Below are 13158 nucleotides of genomic sequence, written 5' to 3'. Positions count from 1 at the left end.
GCAATTATTTGCTTTGTTTTGTATTCACAAGTTTCTTTCAAATATTGTAGTAACACAATATTAACAAATTAGGATTTTATAACCATGACAGTTGTTATGCATTTTTACTTTCGATTGAAATTGTTTTGTTTAAAATCAAGACTCCATGGCCCATTGGATAAGGTGTTGGTCTACGAAACCAGAGATTCTGAGTTCAATTCTGAGTTCAAGATGAAAATTACGTAAGATATTGATGAACAACCGTGAAAATTGAAATTCATAACTACGTCGCTTAGGACATATGGACTCAGGTCTACATTGCAGGGTAGATTCGTATCGAAATGTTCACAATTTATATTTTAAAAACTCACAATTTGTATACTACGAACAAAAAATGTTAACATATATGCAATTGATTGCTTTGTTTTGTATTCACAAGTTTCTTTCAAATATTGTAGCAACACAATATTAACAAAATAGGATTTTATAACCATGACAGTTGTTATGCATTTTTCCTTTCGATTGAAATTGTCTTGTTTAAAATCAAGACACCATGGCCCAATGGATAATGTGCTGGTCTACGAAACTAGAGATTCTGGGTTCAATCCCCCCAGTGGAGTCGTCTTGCCCCAAAACATTATATGTCATATGGGCACAAAATTTCAGATTTCAAGATGAAGATGAAAATTACGTAAGATACTGAACAACCATGAAAATTAAAATTCAAAACTATGTCGCTTAGGACATATGGACTCGGGTCTACATTGCAAGGTAGATTCGTATCGAAATGTTCACAATTTACATTTTAAAAACTCACAATTTGTATACTACAAACACAAAATGTTATCATATATGCAATTATTTGCTTTGTTTTGTATTCACAAGTTTCTTTTAAATATTGTAGTAACACAATATTAACAAATTAGGATTTTATAACCATGACAGTTGTTATGCATTTTTACTTTCGATTGAAATTTTTTGTTTAAAATCAAGACTCCATGGCCCAATGGATAAGGTGCTGGTCTACGAAACCAGAGATTCTGGGTTTGATCCCCAGTGGAGTCGTATTTCCCAAAAACATTATATGTCATATGGGCACATAATTTCATATTTCAAGATGAAAATTACGTAAGATATTGAACAACCGTGAAAATTAAAATTCAAAACTACGTCTCTTAGGACATATGGACTAGGGTCTACATTGCAAGGTAGATTCGTATCGAAATGTTCACAATTTACATTTTAAAAACTCTTGCTTTGTTTTGTATTCACAAGTTTCTTTCAAATATTGTAGTAACACAATATTAACAAATTAGGATTTTATAACCATGACAGTTGGCATGCATTTTTACTTTCGATTGAAATTGTTTTGTTTAAAATCAAGACTTCATGGCCCAATGGATAAGGTGCTGGTCTACGTAACCAGTGATTCTGGGTTTGATCCCCAGTGGAGTTGTGCAGCCCAAAAACATTATATGTCATATGGGCACATAATTTCATAATTCAAGATGAAAATTACGTAAGAGATAAAATTCAAAACTACGTCGCTTAGTCATATTGACTCGAGTCTACATTACAAGGTAGATTCGTATCGAATTGTTCACAATTTATATTTGAAAAACTCACAATTTATATTTGAAAAACTCACAACAGAAAATGTTAACATATATGCAATTGATTGCTTTATTTTGTATTCACAAGTTTCTTTCAAATATTGTAGTAACACAATATTAACAAATTAGGATTGTATAACCATGAAAGTTGTTATGCATTTTTACTTTCAATTGAAATTGTCTTGTTTAAAATCAAGACTCCAGGGCCCAATGGATAAGGTGCTGGTTTATGAAACCAGGTATTCTGGGTTCGATACACAGTGGATTCGTATTGCCTAAAAACATTACATGTCATATGGGAACATAATTTCATATTTCATATTTCAAGATGAAAATGAAAATTACGTAAGATATTGAACAACTGTGAAAATAAATGTTCACAATTTATATTTTAAAAACTCACAATTTGTATACTACGAACACACAATGTTAACATATATGCAATTGATTGCTTTGTTTTGTATTCACAAGTTTCTTTCAAATATTGTAGTAACACAATATTAACAAATTAGGATTTTATAACCATGACAGTTGTTATGCATTTTTACTTTCGATTGAAATTGTTTTGTTTAAAATCAAGACTCCATGGCCCAATGGATAAGGTGCTGGTCTACGAAACCAGAGATTTTGTGTTCGATCCCCAGTGGAGTCGTATTGCCTAAAAATATTATATGTCATATGGGCACATAATTACGTAGGATATTGAACAACCGTGAAAATTAAAATTCAAAATGTTCTCAATTTACATTTTAAAAACTCACAATTTGTATACTACGAACACAAAATGTTAACATATTTACAATTGATTGCTTTGTTTTGTATTCACAAGTTTCTTTCAAATATTGTAGTAACATAATATTAACAAATTAGGATTTTATAACCATGACAGTTGTTATGGATTTTTACTTTCGATTGAAATTGTCTTGTTTAAAATAAAGACTTCATGGCCCAATGGATAAGGTGCTGGTCTACGAAACCAGAGGTTCTGGGTTCGATCCCCAGTGGAGTTGTACTGCCCAAAAACATTATATGTCATATGGGCAAATAATTTCATATTTCAAGATGAAAATTACGTAAGATAAAATTCAAAACTACGTCGCTTAGTCATATTGACTCGAGTCTACATTGCAAGTTAGATTCGTATCAAAATGTTCACAATTTATATTTGAAAAACTCACAACAGAAAATGTTAACATATATGCAATTGATTGCTTTATTTTGTATTCACAAGTTTCTTTCAAATATTGTAGTAACACAACATTAACAAATTAGGATTGTATAACCATGGATAAGGTGCTGGTCTATGAAACCAGGTATTCTGGGTTTGATCCACAGTGGATTCGTATTGCCCAAAAACATTACATGTCATATGGGAACATAATTTCATATTTCAAGATGAAGATGAAAATTACGTAAGATATTGAACAACCGTGAAAATAAATGTTCACAATTTATATTTTAAAAACTCACAATTTGTATACTACGAACACAAAATGTTAACATATATGCAATTGATTGCTTTGTTTTGTATTCACAAGTTTCTTTCAAATATTGTGGTAACACAATATTAACAAATTAGGATTTTATAACCATGACAGTTGTTATGCATTTTTACTTTCGATTGAAATTGTCTTGTTTAAAATCAAGACTCCATGGCCCAATGGATAAGGTGCTGGTCTATGAAACCAGGTATTCTGGGTGGCACATAATTTCATGGCAATTTATATCCTACACCACGGTGTACATTGTACTATGCGCCCAGATGCAAAATGACATCATTTTAATTTTTTTTTTTTTTTTTGAAATTTCCCGCCCCAGTGAATGGCAGTAGGCTTTTCTTTTAAAAAAAAAACCGTTGTTCAAGAATGTACATAATGTTATACTTGAATACACATAATGTTATACATGAATACACATAATGTTATAACAAAATATACATACTCTTTTTAAAAGATAATACATATAATCTAACATAATACATAATAAACATAAACTTTTAACATAATACACATCAACTCTTAACATAATACACACAAATTTTCTGATTCGGATGTACATAATTGTATAAAAACAATGTACATAATTGTATAAAAAATACACATAACTGTATGAACCAATACACATAACGTTGTGAAAGAATACACATAACGTTGTGAACGAATACACATAATCTCAGCAACTTCCTACCGCGCCTCCCAACACTACCTCAAAATGACGTCGTTTTAGGAGGCGCGCGGCGCACAGTGCTATGTGCGCCGTGGTGTAGGATATAACGATTGTAATTTCATATCATATGGGCACATAATTTCATATTTCAAGATGAAAATTACGTAGGATATTGAACAACCGTGAAAATTAAAATTCAAAACTACGTCGCTTAGGACATATGGACTCGGGTCTACACAATATTAACAAATTAGGATTTTATAACCATGACAGTTGTTATTCATTTTTACTTTCGATTGAAATTATTTTGTGTAAAATCAAGACTCCATGGCCCAATGGATAAGGTGCTGGTCTACGAAACTAGAGATTCTGGGTTCGATCCCCAGTGGAGTTGTATTTCCCAAAAACATTATATGTCATATGGGCACATAATTTCATATTTCAAGATGAAAATTACGTAAGATATTGAACAACCGTGAAAATTAAAATTCATAACTACGTCGCTTAGGACATATGGACTCGGGTCTACATTGCAAGGTAGATTCGTATCGAAATGTTCACAATTTACATTTTAAAAACTCACAATTTGTATACTACGAACACAAAATGTTAACATATTTACAATTGATTGCTTTGTTTTGTATTCACAAGTTTCTTTCAAATATTGTAGTAACACAATATTAACAAATTAGGATTTTATAACCATGACAGTTGTTATGCATTTTTACTTTCGATTGAAATTGTTTTGTTTAAAATCAAGACTCCATGGCCCAATGGATAAGGTGCTGGTCTACGAAACCAGAGATTTTGTGTTCGATCCCCAGTGGAGTCGTATTGCCTAAAAATATTATATGTCATATGGGCACATAATTACGTAGGATATTGAACAACCGTGAAAATTAAAATTCAAAATGTTCTCAATTTACATTTTAAAAACTCACAATTTGTATACTACGAACACAAAATGTTAACCATTATTTTGGAAAAGTATGAAATTATATGAGTTTTGAAAATATAAAAAATTCAAACCATTATTTTACGCGGTGAAGTGAAACTTACTTAACTTATGCTAATTTTTGTCTACATTCTGTTTTTGTGTAAAATTATTTATACAGGTGAACATGGATAGGAATTCGGGATGAACAAGTTGAGAAGGAATAAAGTTTAATTATTTGTTATTTTGAGGAAAATATTGTTGTATAGTAATTTCAGTTTTAAGTACTAAGTTGATTTTGAGATATTATTTGATGTTGTAAATTTAGCATAATTACCATAAATAATGTTTAATAATTGACAAATTCTATTAGGCAATAAAAATTAGCATTATAAAATCTTTTGTACTATGGATACATTATTTTTAATTATTTTGATTTAATAATATTATATCTTATTTATAAAAAATCAAAGTAATACTTTTACTACTATTGAATATTGATTGACTAAAAATAATCTTAATTATTATTATGGCAATTAATAGGTATTTAGCTTTAAAAAGTCTTCAAATATATGAATTATACAACTATAGAATCAATTAGTAGGACAATTATATTAGGTAATCTAATTAATAATTTACTTTTTAAATTATATCCCCTTTTCAATAATGAATATAAGATTTCTTCCGTGGAAATATTTATGACAATTTTATTAAATTATAATTAATAAAATATAAAATATAATTAAGAAAATGAAATTATAAAATTAACAAAACATGAATATTTATAATTTTTAAAAAATATACATACATACACTTTTTTTTAGATAAATACATACATACACTTATGCACTATACTAATAATAATACAAAATTTAAATGTTACTTTTAAAAAAAAAATTCTAAATGTAATTTTTAATTATAAATTGATGAGGGCATATAATAGTGTTTATTTCAGTGTATTTTAGAGAATAAGATTACATGGTTTATATACACAAAGAATAGCTAAATGATAGAAAACTAACATAGAATTATTCTAACAATCATAATAATGCTAACCGCTCAATAAAATCTATCAATATAAATTATAATTAATGAAATTATATTATATAATTTTCCTATATACATATTAATAAATATTATGTGTATATACAATGTATTATACAATCATATAAGGAAATGCGTTTGATTAGAGTTTAAGTTTACTCATACAAAATTTAAAATTTAAATTCTTTTATTGATTTCTAAGTATATATAATTTTGTTAGTTACTATTCATATTTTTAGAATTATAATATATATGAAATATAATTAGGAATAAATCAACTTAATTATGTGAACTTTTTCTATAAATTTATCTAAATATGTAATGATTAGAGATTCTATTAACCATACAAAATTTAAATTTTGTATGTTATGAAAATAGATACTTGACTAAATATGTAAAAGTCCAACTATATTATTATATTGTACAATTTAACATCTTTTCATTTTTGTCTATTTTCAATTTTCAATTTTCAATTCTTAATAACAAAAATTGCTACAATATTTGTATATACAATGTATTATACAATCATATAAGAATATGCGTCCGATTAGAGTTTATATTTATTCATACAAAATATAGAATTTATATTTTTATTGATTTCTAAGTACGATTCTCTTAGTTATTTTTATTTTTAGCATTATAATATATATGAAATACAATTTGGAATAAATCAACTTAATTATATGAATTTTTGCTATAAATTTATCTAATATGTACATGATTAGAGATTATATTAATCATAAAAAATTTTAATTTTAATTTTGTATGTTATGAAAATAGATACTTGACCAAATATATAAAAGTCCAACTATATTATTATATTGTACATTTTAACATCTTTTTATTTTTTCTATTTTAATTTTAAATTCATAATAACAAAAAAATTTAATGGGTAAAACACTATATTTTTAAAAAATACAATTGGATAAATGTCATAAATTGGTACAAAATCATTTCTGTTTATAATAATTAAAGAAAAAAAAACAAATAATTAAAATATGTGAACCAATGATTTCAAAATGAAATTAATATACAATTACAAATAAATATAGCATGATTATATTTACTTTAATTAGTTTTAATTTTTTTAATGAAATGACTTTTCTTTATCAGTTTTTGATGGGAGACTAAGGGAGTGTTTGTGTTGCCGGGAAATATTTTTAAAATAAAAATACTTACTAATAATAAATAATTTTAAAATATTTTTTTAACCACTAATTACATGTGTAAATTTTATATTTAAAAAAAAATACAAATTGATCAATATCATAAATTAATTAGTACAATATCATTTCTGTTTATAATAATTAAAGAAAAAAATAAATAATTCAAATATGTGAAGCAATGATTTCAAAATGAAATTAATCCATCTATACTATTAATTTAATAATAGTAAATAATAATTTACACCAATATATATCTATACTATTAATAAAAGTAAAATCTTCCATTAAAATGTCTCTTACCCCTTTTGGTACGAGATTGTCCTTCAAGTTCTAGCATAAACAATTCCTGTTGATGCTCGCATATACCATGACTATCAACAAAAGTCAGGGCCAAACACTAACTCACGTTGGGTTATTACTTAAAAACCCAGTCTTTAATCACGATCAATTGTACGTGACTTTTTCCCGAGTCACCCATCCTGGTGGCCAGAAGGTTTTAACTCTACACGAGGATGGATAAAATTCTGTTACTACTACCAATTTCATCTACAAAGAGATTTTCAATAATTTGTAATTCAAGCCAGTGATATTATAAGGAAATAATAATTTACATCAATCTATATCTATACTATAATTTCGGTGTAATTTTATAAGGAAATAATAATTTATTAATTATTATTTACACCACTCTATATCTATACTATTAATAAAAGTAAAATCTTCCACAAATAATGTTTAATAATTGACAAATTCTATTAAGCAATAAAAATTACTATTATAAAATCTTTTGTACTATGGACACATATTTTTAATTATTTCGGTTTAATAATATTATATCTTATTTATAAAAATTCAAAGTAATACTTTTAGTACTATTGAATATTGACTAAAAATTATCTTAATTATTATTAAGATAATTAATAGGTATTTAGCTTTAACATGTCTTCAAATATATGAATTATACATAGTAGCATTGAATCAATTAGTAGGACAATTATATTAGGTAATCTAATTAATAATTTACTTTTTAAATTATATCTCATTTTCAATAATAAATATTTTCTTAAAGCATTTACACAAACTATGCTTATCAATATAGAATTAAAAATGTGCGTGTTTGTGTGTGTGTGCGTGTGTGTACATACATATATATATATATATATATATACACACACACTTAATGTATAATATGTATTCAAAATAATTTTAAAATATTATTTAACTCCTAAACATGAGAAATTTTGTATTTAAAAAAAAAAGATACAATTTGATAAATATCATAAATTAATTATTGCAATATCATTTATGTTTACAATGAGAATAATTAAAAAAATAAATAATTCAAATATGTGAATCAATGATTTCAAAATAAAATTAATATACATTACAAATAAATATAGCATGACTAGATTTAATTTAATTAGTTTAATTTCTTTAATAAAGTGATTTTTCTTTATCAGTTTTTGATGGGAGATTAATGGAGTGTTTGGGTTGCTGGAAAATATTTTTAAAATAAAAATAATTTAAAATTTTTTCAACCCATAAACATGTGAAAATTTTATATTTTAAAAAAGATACAATTTGATAAATATCATAAATTAATTATTGCAATATCATTTATGTTTACCATGCGAATAATTAATGAAAAAATAAATAATTCAAATATACTATTAATAAAAGTAAAATCCTCATTTTTAACATTCCCGCCCAAATTAATATGAATATTAATTAAATAGTACAAAATTAATATTTTTCATATAAATGAATTAGGATATCAATTCATTCTTATAACTGAGTTGCTAAAGAACGAGCACATTTGCCTAATTTATAAAAATACTGAACAATGATAAATAAAATCTCCAAAACTACAACACCGCATGCGTACATCTACACATTAGCTATTAATTTGAGCAATTATTTGCTCAAATTCAAGCAATGATAACATAAAAACACAAATGATCCAAACCATACCTTTAATTGCACTATATAATATTTGATGTTATAATTTAAATAATTATATATCGATCCAAATATTCTTAATATATTACAACAAATTCATTCCCTGCATCGCACGGGTGAAAATACTAATAATAATAATAATCTAAACAAAACTAAATATAAAATAAAATTAAAATTAACAAAAAAAAAAAAAAAAAAAAAAAAAAAAAAAAAAGACAAAGGGGAGCCACGAGCTCCCTTTGTAAATGATGTGAGATCATTTTGATCCCACATTGAAAATGTTTGAAAAGAAGAGCTCTTGAGCTCTTCTATATAAGAGGTACAAACATAATTGTTTGTCCATCAATGTGGCAAGTATTGAGAAGTCAAAATGTTCTTATTTAAGAAATCTTAGCTTTGTTTTGTTTTGTTTTTTTTTTAAAGTTTTTCATTATTTATTTATTTATTATTTATTTATTATTAGTGGGGTTTGAGAAAGATTAACCCAAAATGTATGTGTTGTTTTAGTTTTTAGCAGTTTGGAGTGAGTTATTAAATAATATTTAGGTGTTCCCTTTGTAAATGATGTACGATCATTTTGATCTCCAACTTCTCTTACAAACATAATTACTTGATCATCAATGTCGACAAGTATTGAGAAATCCAAAGTCTTTTTTTTTTTTTTGTTTTTGTTTTTGTTTTGTTTGTTGAGAAGTAAAGGAAAATTAAAAATGGAAAGGAAATATTTCAATAATAATATTTTTACATCATCGAATAGTAAAGGTATATTTTAAAAAATAGTATAGGTAAATTAAAAATGGAACGAAAATATTTCATTAATAATATTCTACATCATCAAATTAAAATGGAACAAAAATTAAGTAAAAACATCACCGCATCTATATTATAATTGACTAATTGACTGAAAATAAAAAAGAATAATTGATTGGAAATGAATCTAATATTACTAATTGACTGAAAATATAAAAAGAAATGAATATTAATAATTGATTGCAAATAAAAAATGATCCATAATTGACTAAAAAAAAAATGGTCAGATCATTGTATTTTAATTAAAAATTGAAGGAAAATATTTCAATAATAATATTCAACATTATCAATAGTGAATGCATATTTTAAACAATAGTAAAGGTAAATTAAAAATGAAATGGAAATATTTCAATAATAATATCTACATCATCAAATCAAAATGGAATGAAAATTAGGTAAAAATATCATTGCATTTGATATTCTAATTGACTAATTGACTGAAAATATATAAAAAAAAAAAATAAATTATTGGCTAAAAATGAATCTGATATTACTAATTAACTGAAAATATAAAAGAATAACTAATTAAGTGATATTCTACCATTATATATTTTCACACAGGTAACCTGTCTTGATGGATTGAAAGTGTTAGCTCTAGACGAAGATGAACAAGATTGTGTTGTCACTGCCAATGTCGTCTACAAAGAGGTTTCAATAATGTGTAAATATAATCGGTGATATTAAGTTTTTTTTTTTTTAATGAAAAAAATGCTATATATCTTGATAATATATATATATATATATATATATATATATATATATATATATATATATATATATATATATACATATATATATATATATATATATATATATATATATATATACATATATATATATATATATATATATATATATATATATATATATATATATATATATATATATATATATATATATATATATATATATATATATATATATATCTTCCATACAAGTGAATAAGGATAACAATTCATTTCTATAACTGAGTTGTTAGATAACGAGCACATTTGCCTAATTTATGAAAATACTAAATAATGATAAATAAAATCTTCAAAATATAGTACCGCATGCGTGCATCTAAATGTAGCTATTAATTTGAGCAATTATTTGCACAAATTCAAGCAATGATAACATCAAAATATATAAACGATCCAAATCAAATCTTTAATTGTACTATAATATATTTGATATTCTAATTTAAAAAATTATATATTGATTCATACATTATTAATATATTACAATAAATCCATTCCGTGCATCGCACGGGTGAAAATACTAGTATTAACAAATTAGAATTTTATAACCATGACAGTTGTTATGTATTTTTACTTTCAATTGAAATTGTCTTGTTTAAAATCAAGACTCCAGGGCCCAATGGAAAAGGTGCTGGTCTATGAAACCAGGTATTCTGGTTTTGATCCACAGTGGATTCGTATTGCCCAAAAATATTACATGTCATATGGGAACATAATTTCATATTTCAAGATGAAGATGAAAATTACGTAAGATATTGAACAACCGTGAAAATAAATGTTCACAATTTACATTTTAAAAACTCACAATTTGTATACTACGAACACAAAATGTTAACATATTTACAATTGATTGCTTTGTTTTGTATTCACAAGTTTCTTTCAAATATTTTAGTAACATAATATTAACAAATTAGGATTTTATAACCATGACAGTTGTTATGAATTTTTACTTTCGATTGAAATTGTCTTGTTTAAAATCAAGACTCCAGGGCCCAATGGATAAGGTGCTGGTCTATGAAACCAGGAATTCTGAGTTTGATCCACAGTGGATTCGTATTGCCCAAAAACATTACATGTCATATGGGAACATAATTTCATATTTCAAGATGAAGATGAAAATTACGTAAGATATTGAACAACCGTGAAAATAAATGTTCACAATTTATATTTTAAAAACTCACAATTTGTATACTACGAACACAAAATGTTAACATATATGCAATTGATTGCTTTGTTTTGTATTCACAAGTTTCTTTCAAATATTGTGGTAATACAATATTAACAAATTAGGATTTTATAACCATGACAGTTGTTATGCATTTTTACTTTCAATTGAAATTGTCTTGTTTAAAATCAAGACTACAGGGCCCAATGGATAAGGTGCTGGTTTATGAAACCAGGTACTCTGGGTTCGATCCACAGTGGATTCGTATTGCCCAAAAACATTACATGTCATATGGGAACATAATTTCATATTTCAAGATGAAGATGAAAATTACGTAAGATATTGAACAACTGTGAAAATAAATGTTCACAATTTATATTTTAAAAACTCACAATTTGTATACTACGAACACAAAATGTTAACATATATGCAATTGATTGCTTTGTTTTGTATTCACGAGTTTCTTTCAAATATTGTAGTAACACAATATTAACAAATTAGGATTTTATAACCATGACAGTTGTTATGCATTTTTACTTTCGATTGAAATTGTCTTGTTTAAAATCAAGACTCCATGGCCCAATGGATATGGTGCTGCACTACGAAACCAGAGATTCTGGGTGGCAAATAATTTCATATCATATGGGCACATAATTTCATATTTCAAGATGAAAATTACGTAGGATATTGAACAACTGTGAAAATTAAAATTCAAAACTACGTCGCTTAGGACATATGGACTCGGGTATACATTGCAAGGTAGATTCATATCGAAATGTTCACAATTTTCATTTTAAAACTCACAATTTGTATACTACGAACACAGAATGTTAACATATTTGCAATTGATTGCTTTGTTTTGTATTCACAAGTGTCTTTCAAATATTGTACTAACACAATATTAACAAATTAGGATTTTATAACCATGACAGTTGTTATGCATTTTTACTTTGGATTGAAATTGTTTTGTTTAAAATCAAGATTCCATGGCCCAATGGATAAGGTGCTGGTCTACGAAACAAGATATTTTGGGTTCGACGATCCCCAGTGGGGTCGTATTGCCCAAAAATATTATATGTCATATGGGCACATAATTACGTAGGATATTGAACAACCGTGAAAATTAAAATTCAAAACTACGTCGCTAAGGACATATGGACTTGGGTCTACATTGCAAGGTAGATTCGTATCGAAATTTACATTTTAAAAACTCACAATTTGTATACTACGAACACAAAATGTTAACATATATGAAATTGATTCCTTTGCTTTTTATTCACAAGTTTCTTTCAAATATTGTACTAACACAATATTAACAAATTAGGATTTTATAACCATGACAGTTGTTATGCATTTTTACTTTCGATTGAAATTGTCTTGTTTAAAATCAAGACTCCATGGTCCAATGGATAAGGTGCTGGTCTACGAAACCAGAGATTCTGGGAGGCACATAATTATATGTCATATGGGCACATAATTTCATATTTCAAGGTGAAAATTACGTAAGATATTGAATAACCGAGAAAATTAAAATTCAAAACTACGTCGCTTAGGACATATTGACTCGGGTCTACCTTGCAAG

At 25.9% G+C, this 13158-nt stretch overlaps 5 non-coding genes across 5 annotated transcripts; all 5 read left to right on the top strand.

Annotated features, from left to right (window-relative positions):
* Positions 1-971: 971 nt before the first annotated feature.
* Positions 972-1044, top strand: TRNAR-ACG. Its single transcript has one exon. It is a non-coding gene; the product is annotated as a tRNA-Arg (tRNA).
* Positions 1045-2171: 1127 nt separating this feature from the next.
* TRNAR-ACG lies at positions 2172-2244 on the top strand. Its single transcript has one exon. It is a non-coding gene; the product is annotated as a tRNA-Arg (tRNA).
* Positions 2245-2529: 285 nt separating this feature from the next.
* TRNAR-ACG lies at positions 2530-2602 on the top strand. Its single transcript has one exon. It is a non-coding gene; the product is annotated as a tRNA-Arg (tRNA).
* Positions 2603-4079: 1477 nt separating this feature from the next.
* TRNAR-ACG lies at positions 4080-4152 on the top strand. The gene has a single exon. It is a non-coding gene; the product is annotated as a tRNA-Arg (tRNA).
* Positions 4153-4517: 365 nt separating this feature from the next.
* On the top strand, positions 4518-4590 carry TRNAR-ACG. Its single transcript has one exon. It is a non-coding gene; the product is annotated as a tRNA-Arg (tRNA).
* The last annotated feature ends 8568 nt before the right edge of the window (positions 4591-13158 follow it).

The sequence above is a fragment of the Ipomoea nil genome, unplaced genomic scaffold, assembly GCF_001879475.1.
Source record: "Ipomoea nil cultivar Tokyo-kokei standard unplaced genomic scaffold, Asagao_1.1 scaffold0415, whole genome shotgun sequence".
Lineage (NCBI taxonomy): Eukaryota > Viridiplantae > Streptophyta > Magnoliopsida > Solanales > Convolvulaceae > Ipomoea > Ipomoea nil.
This window is presented reverse-complemented; position numbering and strand designations above follow the sequence as displayed.